The 8,433-nt window shown below is 42.5% G+C and overlaps 1 long non-coding RNA gene across 1 annotated transcript; it reads right to left on the minus strand.

Moving 5' to 3' along the window:
* Window positions 1–927: 927 nt before the first annotated feature.
* LOC134460225 (uncharacterized) lies at window positions 928–2,957 on the minus strand. Its single transcript, XR_010037024.1, has 4 exons — window positions 2,877–2,957; window positions 2,587–2,661; window positions 2,289–2,402; window positions 928–1,052 (listed from the first exon to the last, which is right to left on the minus strand). It is a non-coding gene; the product is annotated as an uncharacterized LOC134460225 (long non-coding RNA).
* Window positions 2,958–8,433: the final 5,476 nt, after the last annotated feature.

The raw sequence follows: 8,433 nt of genomic DNA on the forward strand, positions 1-8,433 counted from the left end.
TCTTTTGAGACGTGTTGGATTTATCAAATTAGAAATGAGTACATATGTCCCCCAAAACAATATTTTTTCTCGGTTTTAACACTTAATATGTTGTCTTTTCACTATTCTCCATCTAATGAATAGATTGAGTGTTTTGAAAATGATAGCATTTTGATTTTATTCACTGTTTACCAAACGTCCCAACTTCATCGGAGTTGGGGTTTGTATCTGGATAAGAGCACGCCATACTCCACAAACTGAAAGCCCACTTATAATTACTTTGACGGAAAAAAAAGTCATGTTCATGTCATATTACTATATTTTATACTAGGCTATATATTCTACACTATATATACACACTTGTAGTCTGTCATGATGTATGCAATCAAATAGGATCAATTAAATAAAAGTTGGCTACATTCTGCTGGCTGTCTTCAGCCTCAAAAAACACAGTAGGCCTGCGTGTTGTCAGTTCTCACCATTTTTACCTCAGCAGACCAATTTGAAGGGTGGAAGGGAAATCTTTAAGGTCTCACCAAGTATGAAATTAATTGTAGTGAAGAAATGAGACTTAATTAATAGTGTTTTTATATGTGTCGCCTTTATTTGAGATAGGACAGTGAAGAGCAACAGGAAGCGGATGTGGAGAGAGAGACGAAGTACGGATGGCAAATGACCCAGGCCGTATTCGAACCCTGGGTGCAACCCTTGGGCATACAAGCCCAAATGTTGGGGGCTTAGCGTGCTGTGCCGCAGCGCCCCCCAAACAACTCTACTTTTTAATACTTTCTTCCATTTTTTGTGTTACAAGGGAAAAACATCAGAACATGAAGTGAATTCACAATATTATAAGCGGTGTGACTGCAGCTGTGTGACAGCATTGTTTTATTGCAACAACTGCTCAGAAAAAAAAAAACGTGTGAATGGAGGCCTTTGACGAGTCACACAGCTGCTTGTGTGCACCCGACCTTGTATGTGTTTATGTACATTGGGGATGATGGACTAATGGATGGATGTCTCTCCTCTCCTGACATTTGACGCAGCAGGGGCACAACCATTAACATCCCCAGGAACTGAAACGCACAGAGCATCCAACAATGTCAGTCCATGATGATTGAAATGATCATTCCTGTTGATGGACAATCATATGAACAGGGCTCTAAATGAACATCAGCCGACCAGCCAAATATTGGTGAGAATTCAGTCTGGCTTGTAGAAAAGAAAACTAACTAGGCACTTTGACCCGTTAGTGACTATGTGTTTGGCTGCTGCCACAATGACAATGGGAGTTTAGTCATACTTGAATTATAGGCATGGAAAAGACTTGCTTTGATTCCAGTTCATGCAATCAGGCAAATTAATAATACAACCACTGTACAACTACTCTGACGCCCCTTATGTTCATGTATTACTTCCATAGGTGCGCACAGATAGGGACGAGGAGGTGCTACAGCACCTGCCCCTTTGCCCTACTGGACAAAAAATGCCCTCATTGAAATGTTGTTTTTTTCTCTCTTTTTTTGTCACAATGTACTGTGGTCCAGGTTGACATGATCATCTAGAAATGCTTGACAATCAGAAGCATGTGATGATAATGCCCGACATAATAAAGGCTCTATAGCCTAGGCAGCTGGAAGTTACACCTGACCCCTGCCCCCCCTTTAGACACCTGCCCCCCAAAATGTCTGTGCACGCCACATCACACTCAGTAGACACTGTTATGTAATTACAATGGAAGACCAAAACAAGCCACAGACATAACGTTGACATAAAACCCTAATGCAGTGGTCTCCAATTATTTTTCTCCAAGGGCCAAATTATGTAAATTATGTAGAGCATGTGAGGCTGCGGGCCAAACCAATGTCCCAACCCAAAGAGAATTGAAACAATGTCTGATGTCGGACAGAGAACAGATTTTCGCTGTTCCGTTTTCCCTTCTTGCCCATGTCTGTTATGAGAAGTTTTAGTAGCCTACCTGAAAATCACACCCATGTATGTTTTCATTTGTTCTGCTTCTGACCTTATGGCGGGACAAATGTTTGCCATGCCCTGGCCGGATTTGGCCCATAGGCCTGTGATTGGAGACCAATGCTCTATGATACAGGGAAGTGTAAGTGAGTGGATGTTGGTTGGCTAAGATTAAAAGTAATCTTCACAAGCCTTTTAAATTTTGAGACAGATGACCTATTCTTTGAACAGTTGGTGCATCATCCCATCACTGGTAAAAGGAGAGCCACCAAACCAGGATTTAAAAGTGGTTGTAAAATATTATTCATAATTCAGACTGTCATTGAATTTGTAATACATACCGCTGCAACAGCCAGTGCAAAGTCGATCCCAACTCCAGCATCATATATGCCATTTAAGAACTTGTGGTGAACTTCGAATTCATCTCCAAGCGTGCCTGCGACCTCATCCATAACCTTCAGTGAGGAAATATAGATTATTGTTATTATTGTTTTTGTTATTATTATTATTAGTAGTAGTAGTAGTAGTAGTAGTAGTAGTAGTAGTAGTAAGCCTATTATATGATGTTGATATTGTAGTTAGGCTATATCATAATGGTTATATCATTATTGTGTATTGTATTTGTGTTGTAATTCACACCTCAGTTTTGTTCACTACCATCATTACACCCTCGTACAAACTGTACACCATCCCCAGAGAGACGAGAACTAAATACTGAAAAAGACAAAAAAGATAATTTGTTGGAAACACATTTTAGCATAATATTACATTGTTAGTTGATAAGAAACCGATGCATGTATCAGAGTGCAAGTGCACACATACAAGAAAGATATGGCAATCTTAGTCTCGCTCTTTAAATATTGCAAATGATTAGTTATTTGGGATGGGCGTTTAAAAAGTACAATAATTACATACAAAAATTTCTTTACCAGAATAAGAGCCCATTTCTGAAGTTTGCGGACACCAAAGATTCCAAGAGAGCTGATACCAATGGTTGCTCCAATGAAAACGAACATATCCCAGGTGAATTCCTGAACAACACAGGCAAAAACGCTCATTGTTTTCTTTTGGAAAATATCAGAGTAACATGTGAAATGTAACAAGAAACAAGAGGAAACAGTAATGTTTGAGGTAAAGAGGAGATAGAGGCCGGAAAATTGTTGAAAGTGTACAAAATAGGGAGGCATGGACAATCACTTACAGATACATCTTTGAGAGCTCCAAGAAGTCCCATGAATGCAAGACTCTAAGGAGATGAACAATCCATAACAAATGTTACTGTATGTAACATCATGTGCATTCATGTCGTACTTAAACCAAAAATTTACTTTTACTTTTCATTTTGACACCTCTGCAGAAACAACACATTATGGCAAAAGTGACAGGCATAAATCAACTGTCATAAACATGCTTTACTGTACATGGACTGTACCGGTTCCTCTTACCTAGGCACCCCCAAAATTAAGTACTAAAGTGTGTGTATGGGGAAAATACTGTGCGGGTACTCAGTCAGAATCCCCTACTGTATGTGCAGATAATGATATTGAAACAATGTAGCAAAAATAAATGATAGGCTACATGGTCACCAATTCATGTGTCACCCAGAACAAACAACTAAAATACTTACCAGAAATATTGAGTTATATGTTGCAAACGTACCCCCCAAACACTTGTTAATCTGTGCCATATTGAAGTCCAGCAGTGATGGCTTCAGGAGAAATACACTATAGGTCTCAGTGTGGAGACGATGTCAGATCACAGGCAACTACAGAATCACCCACCAGACCAGACTCACAGGGTAATGCCCTTAACCTTGAGACATGATCTATTCTACAGTACACTTGAGGTTACACTGGCACTTTGCCACACCTTCTGTATCTGCTGCTCAAACCACAGCCTGCTTGCACTCTTTTAGCTCTTCTTTCCACTGCCTTCATATACTATGGCTTAGTTTTCTTGCCGTTTTCTTCGCACACAGATACTATTTCATTTAATTGAGATTCAAAAACGTCAATGTGAGAATTCCTTTTTTTAATGTACTATTTGACTTTTAAAGGCCTTCATGCTTTACAAGTGTTTCACATTGTGTTTGATCCAATCTTTCATTTTCATTGTTTTTGTGTTGTCTATTGAGTTGATGACTTTGTGTGAATTTTGAGACTCTCTGTGCCTTAAACAGAATTCTCTAGAAGACACAACAAGGGCTCATCTTCCTTCTCCTTTGTTTATCAGGGGATCTGTAATGGCTGGTTTGCTTTTACATGAGGCCTACTTTGAGTTTCACCTCCTGTACTACACACAACGGTTGGGACCAAGGAGTCAAGTAAAAATGTAATTAATCTGTCCCGAGTCATCCGATGATTATTTGAGTCATTAGTTGGTGAACGGTGACTCTCCCGACCACTTCCACGGTCCGCTGTCAGCAAACCCCAAATGCAACTTTTGACAGCGCGGTCCGCTTCGATTGTCGTGGGAAACACTTCTTATACGAAAAATCGTTTTACATACCGTATTCATATTTGTATCAACTGCTGGCATTCCGTGATGAAAAACATTCTCACAGCGACTTTATTTAAACAGCATTTTTTCATGACTGTGTAGATTTTGAGACAGGCATGCCACAGGCACCACGCAAACGACGTCATCCTACATTGCGCCCCTGTAACTGTTTAAGTGTCTAAAATCAAAACAATGTGATTGCAAACTATGTTGCTGTCATGAAATTAAACCTAATTAAACTGTGATGAAACATAATTTGTGTGTAGTTTAATTCACAAACGGGGACATTTGTCGTCTGTACGCACTCATCTCTATGCACTTCACTCCGAGGGCAAACATTGGTACTTCAGCACCGCAGATGCAGAACAGCCGCCCATGCACATGCCCTAGCTCTCCTTCCCTGATCTGGCAGAACATGGTGTGTGTGTGTGTGTGTGTGTGTGTGTGTGTGTGTGTGTGTGTGTGCGTGCGTGCGTGCGTGCGTGCGTGCGTGCGTGCGTGCGTGCGTGCGTGCGTGCGTGCGTGCGTGTGTGTGTGTGTGTGTGCGGTGTGCGTGCGTGTGGGTGGGCGTGCGCGCACGTGTGTGTGAAGTAAAACTGAGCTAACAGTGCAAGGAAAGTCCCCTGGCCCTACAGTAGAAGCCACAAAACCACAAAACCACAAAAAACAGGTTCTGAGTCAAAGAGATGGGTAGGAAATGTGTGTGGGAGTGGGGTACTCATTGCATTTGCATACTTAGTAATGTTCCAATTAGGAATATAAAGCCAACTACCAAAAAAAGTGTAAAAAAAAGTTTAGTTTGCCACTTTAGAGAAACCCCGAAAAGTAATGTTTCCTTTCTTTAACCTTTATTTTTATGTGAAGCACATTGATTTGCAACTGTGCATGAAATGCGCTATAGTAATACATTTTACTTGACTTGACTTAAGTTTATGTAACGAATTTGTTCATGTAGGAGCCCTGTGTAAAACCTCTTGGGAACTTCTATGTTCTTCAGAGAACTTTCAGTGTTCATCAGAGAATTTACAAGACACGTTCACAGAACATAGAACCTTGCCGGTGCCAGTTCCTGCACCTAATCTTGAATGGGGTGGCATGTCCCAAACATAGCCTATCACTTTGCAAGTCTGAGCGTTCAAGAACCAGAAGGTTGATTTGCGATGCGAATGGGCAAAAAATATTTGTTTTTTCTCTGCAAACTGTGATGACAATGTGGAAGTCAGCTGGTTCATCTGGTCACAGGTGTAGCAGGAGAGTAAGGTGGAGGCAGTGCCGATAAGGAAGTTACTGTAAAAGACTGAACATGCTATAACTGCCACATAGAACCAACACTTTATTTTAAACAAAAACATCTGTGTTTAAATGTGAGGATAAACTCTAAACAGCATCTGATGAACCCGTCTAGCAGAAAAGATGTTTGCCGGCCGAGTTCGTCTAGTAGTGTACTGTTGGAGGTCAAACAACAAAGGATAGCAAACCCATCCTCCAATCACTATGCAAGTAACAACCCACCCCTGTCTGAATAACTGTGGAGCACCTTTGATATAGTATGCAGAAAGAGACAGTTCAAACAATAATGATGACGTTTCTGACACTGTATGGTGGCAGACTGTAAAGTTTTCATATCCTACAGTCTGGTTTGCCAAGCTAGAATAGGAACATAAAACACCACACAGGGGAAATTATTGTAGTTTGAAGTAAACCTGACTAAAAGGTTAAAAAATAAGTTTGACCTTTGGATTTGATTTAGCTCAAAATATAATGTTTTATTAGCATTAAGCTCCCTAAGCCTTTCTTCACATCATGAGTAACCCCTATCTCATACTCTATGTAGGCCTATACACCTTCCTCTTGCCCAGGGTGGGGAACCTATGTCTCGAGGGCCGTTTGCATTTATCCGGCCCTCGATATAATTTCAATGTTATGCAGCTTCACATGAAATATGACATATTTTGTAAAGGAATCTTTGAAAATACATTTGCAAAACAATTTAGTTATATTCAGTGGCCCTAGAGAAGGTGTGGTCTGTTTTAATATAGGCCTTAAGTGCAGGGGAAAATCCTGGTTTGTGTTCATAGCGTATCAGGTCTTTTCGTCGAATGAATTGGTGAGAGGGGACCATTCGAACAAAACGTTGGACCATTAGTATAAGGCTGGGGATCTTTAGTCGAGGATGGTCCGTCTACCGCAAAAGCCAACGAAAGGTCCTTAAAATTGAACTAAAGATCCTTAGGTTTCAACTAACTGTAAGAGGTGAAATTTAGACCACAGGTTCTATTGGACACTTAGTGACACGATTCAGGAAAGACAGACAAATGGAATAACGGTGATGGTAGTTTATTGTTCACAATTCATGATTTAAAATACAATATTGAAATATAAATAAAATACAAGAGTGTTTCAACCAACAGCGGTATAAAGTGCTGTGTGCGTTTTGCATAAATTAATCACAATCTGGAGTTACAAGACGACGGTACAAAAGTTAAGTTAGGTTAAGTTAGGTTACACAAATCACACCACTGCAATCTATAAATAGGGAAAATAACAACAATTCATAGTCATTTCATCTCATCAGTGCACGAAAGGCAACCACGGCAAACCATAATTACTGACACTCATTAATGCCCGAAAACATCACGTTGCACACTGGGCCACATTACAGTAGAATTCACTACACCCATAAAGACCTAACTGTTGTACAGTCCTCCTATGTACTCAGCGGAGCTACCCAAATGTCACTACACAGTACCGCTGGGTCACACACGCACACACTCGCTCACTGACACACACACACATGCACACAGTTCAACAGCGGGGGAGAAATAATCAATCCCCCGAAAATACAACATACCAAATTCCCGTGCTGCTGCTGGCCTCTCAGCCACTGCTGCCGGACGTGGGCTCCGTAATTGCTTAATTCAACTATAACACGCGCAATACCCAAATGCAACTTACCCACAGTTCCCAACGCGACCGGCCGCACGCAATGGACACAGCTACAGCCCACGTCCCGGCACGACAGCTTGTGGCAGACAGCTCAGCAGCCCTGCTCTGACCCTGCTCTCTCGAACAATGAGCAAAACGCCATTTAAAAACCATACCCTGCTCATCCGCCGCCAACCACCACAGGTGCGCCTGTCAATTACATCAAACGAGTTCAGGTGCACCCATGGCAGCCAGCGCGGCTGAGCCCCACCCCCAGCGCTTAGCGCACCAGCCTACATCCACCCCCCCTACATCAAATGTGTCCTCACATTCCCCCTGCCATGATGATCACACTTGGTAGCGTTGGGGTAGCTGACCCTTCGTAGCCCGTGCAGAGCGGCGCACCCCCTCGGCAACCGCAGGCGACGGGTCCTGAACCCTGGAAACAGTCCGACTTGCACCTGGAAGGTGCGCTGCATCAGGAGACGGCCCATGGCCATCTGGCACATCGTCTTGCGGGGTGGCTGGACCTGGATAACAGCCCCAGACCCAAGGATACATACACACATTACCATTCTTGTTAACATCAACCCCGTCAGGTACCGCTCCCTCTTGCTGCGGCATGGGATTTACATCAAATTTACAGGGATTTAACAGGTTACGGTGCAGCACTCTCTCTTGCCCATTAACCCCCTCAGATTTCACCACATACACAGGTATATCAACATTGGGCTGAGACACAACCACATATGGAACCCGTTCCCACTTACTTTCCAACTTCCCCCTCGTTCTTGACCTCTTATTGAGGACCAGTACCCTTTGCCCCGGCAACAAAGGCTCCCCTTTAACCCTGCGGTCAAACCCCTGCTTCTGAGAAGCTTGCGCCTTGACCGCTTGGTTCTGAGCCTGCTGATAAGCAGTTGCCAACCGTCTATGGTGATGGTGCACCCAGCTGTCTGCAGTCCCTGAAAACCCATCCCCATTGCCCAGCAACACATCCAGAGGCAGTTTAGCATGTCGCCCAAACATCATATAGTAGGGGCTGTACCCTGTTGTCGAATG

Source organism: Engraulis encrasicolus, chromosome 12, assembly GCF_034702125.1.
Source record: "Engraulis encrasicolus isolate BLACKSEA-1 chromosome 12, IST_EnEncr_1.0, whole genome shotgun sequence".
Lineage (NCBI taxonomy): Eukaryota > Metazoa > Chordata > Actinopteri > Clupeiformes > Engraulidae > Engraulis > Engraulis encrasicolus.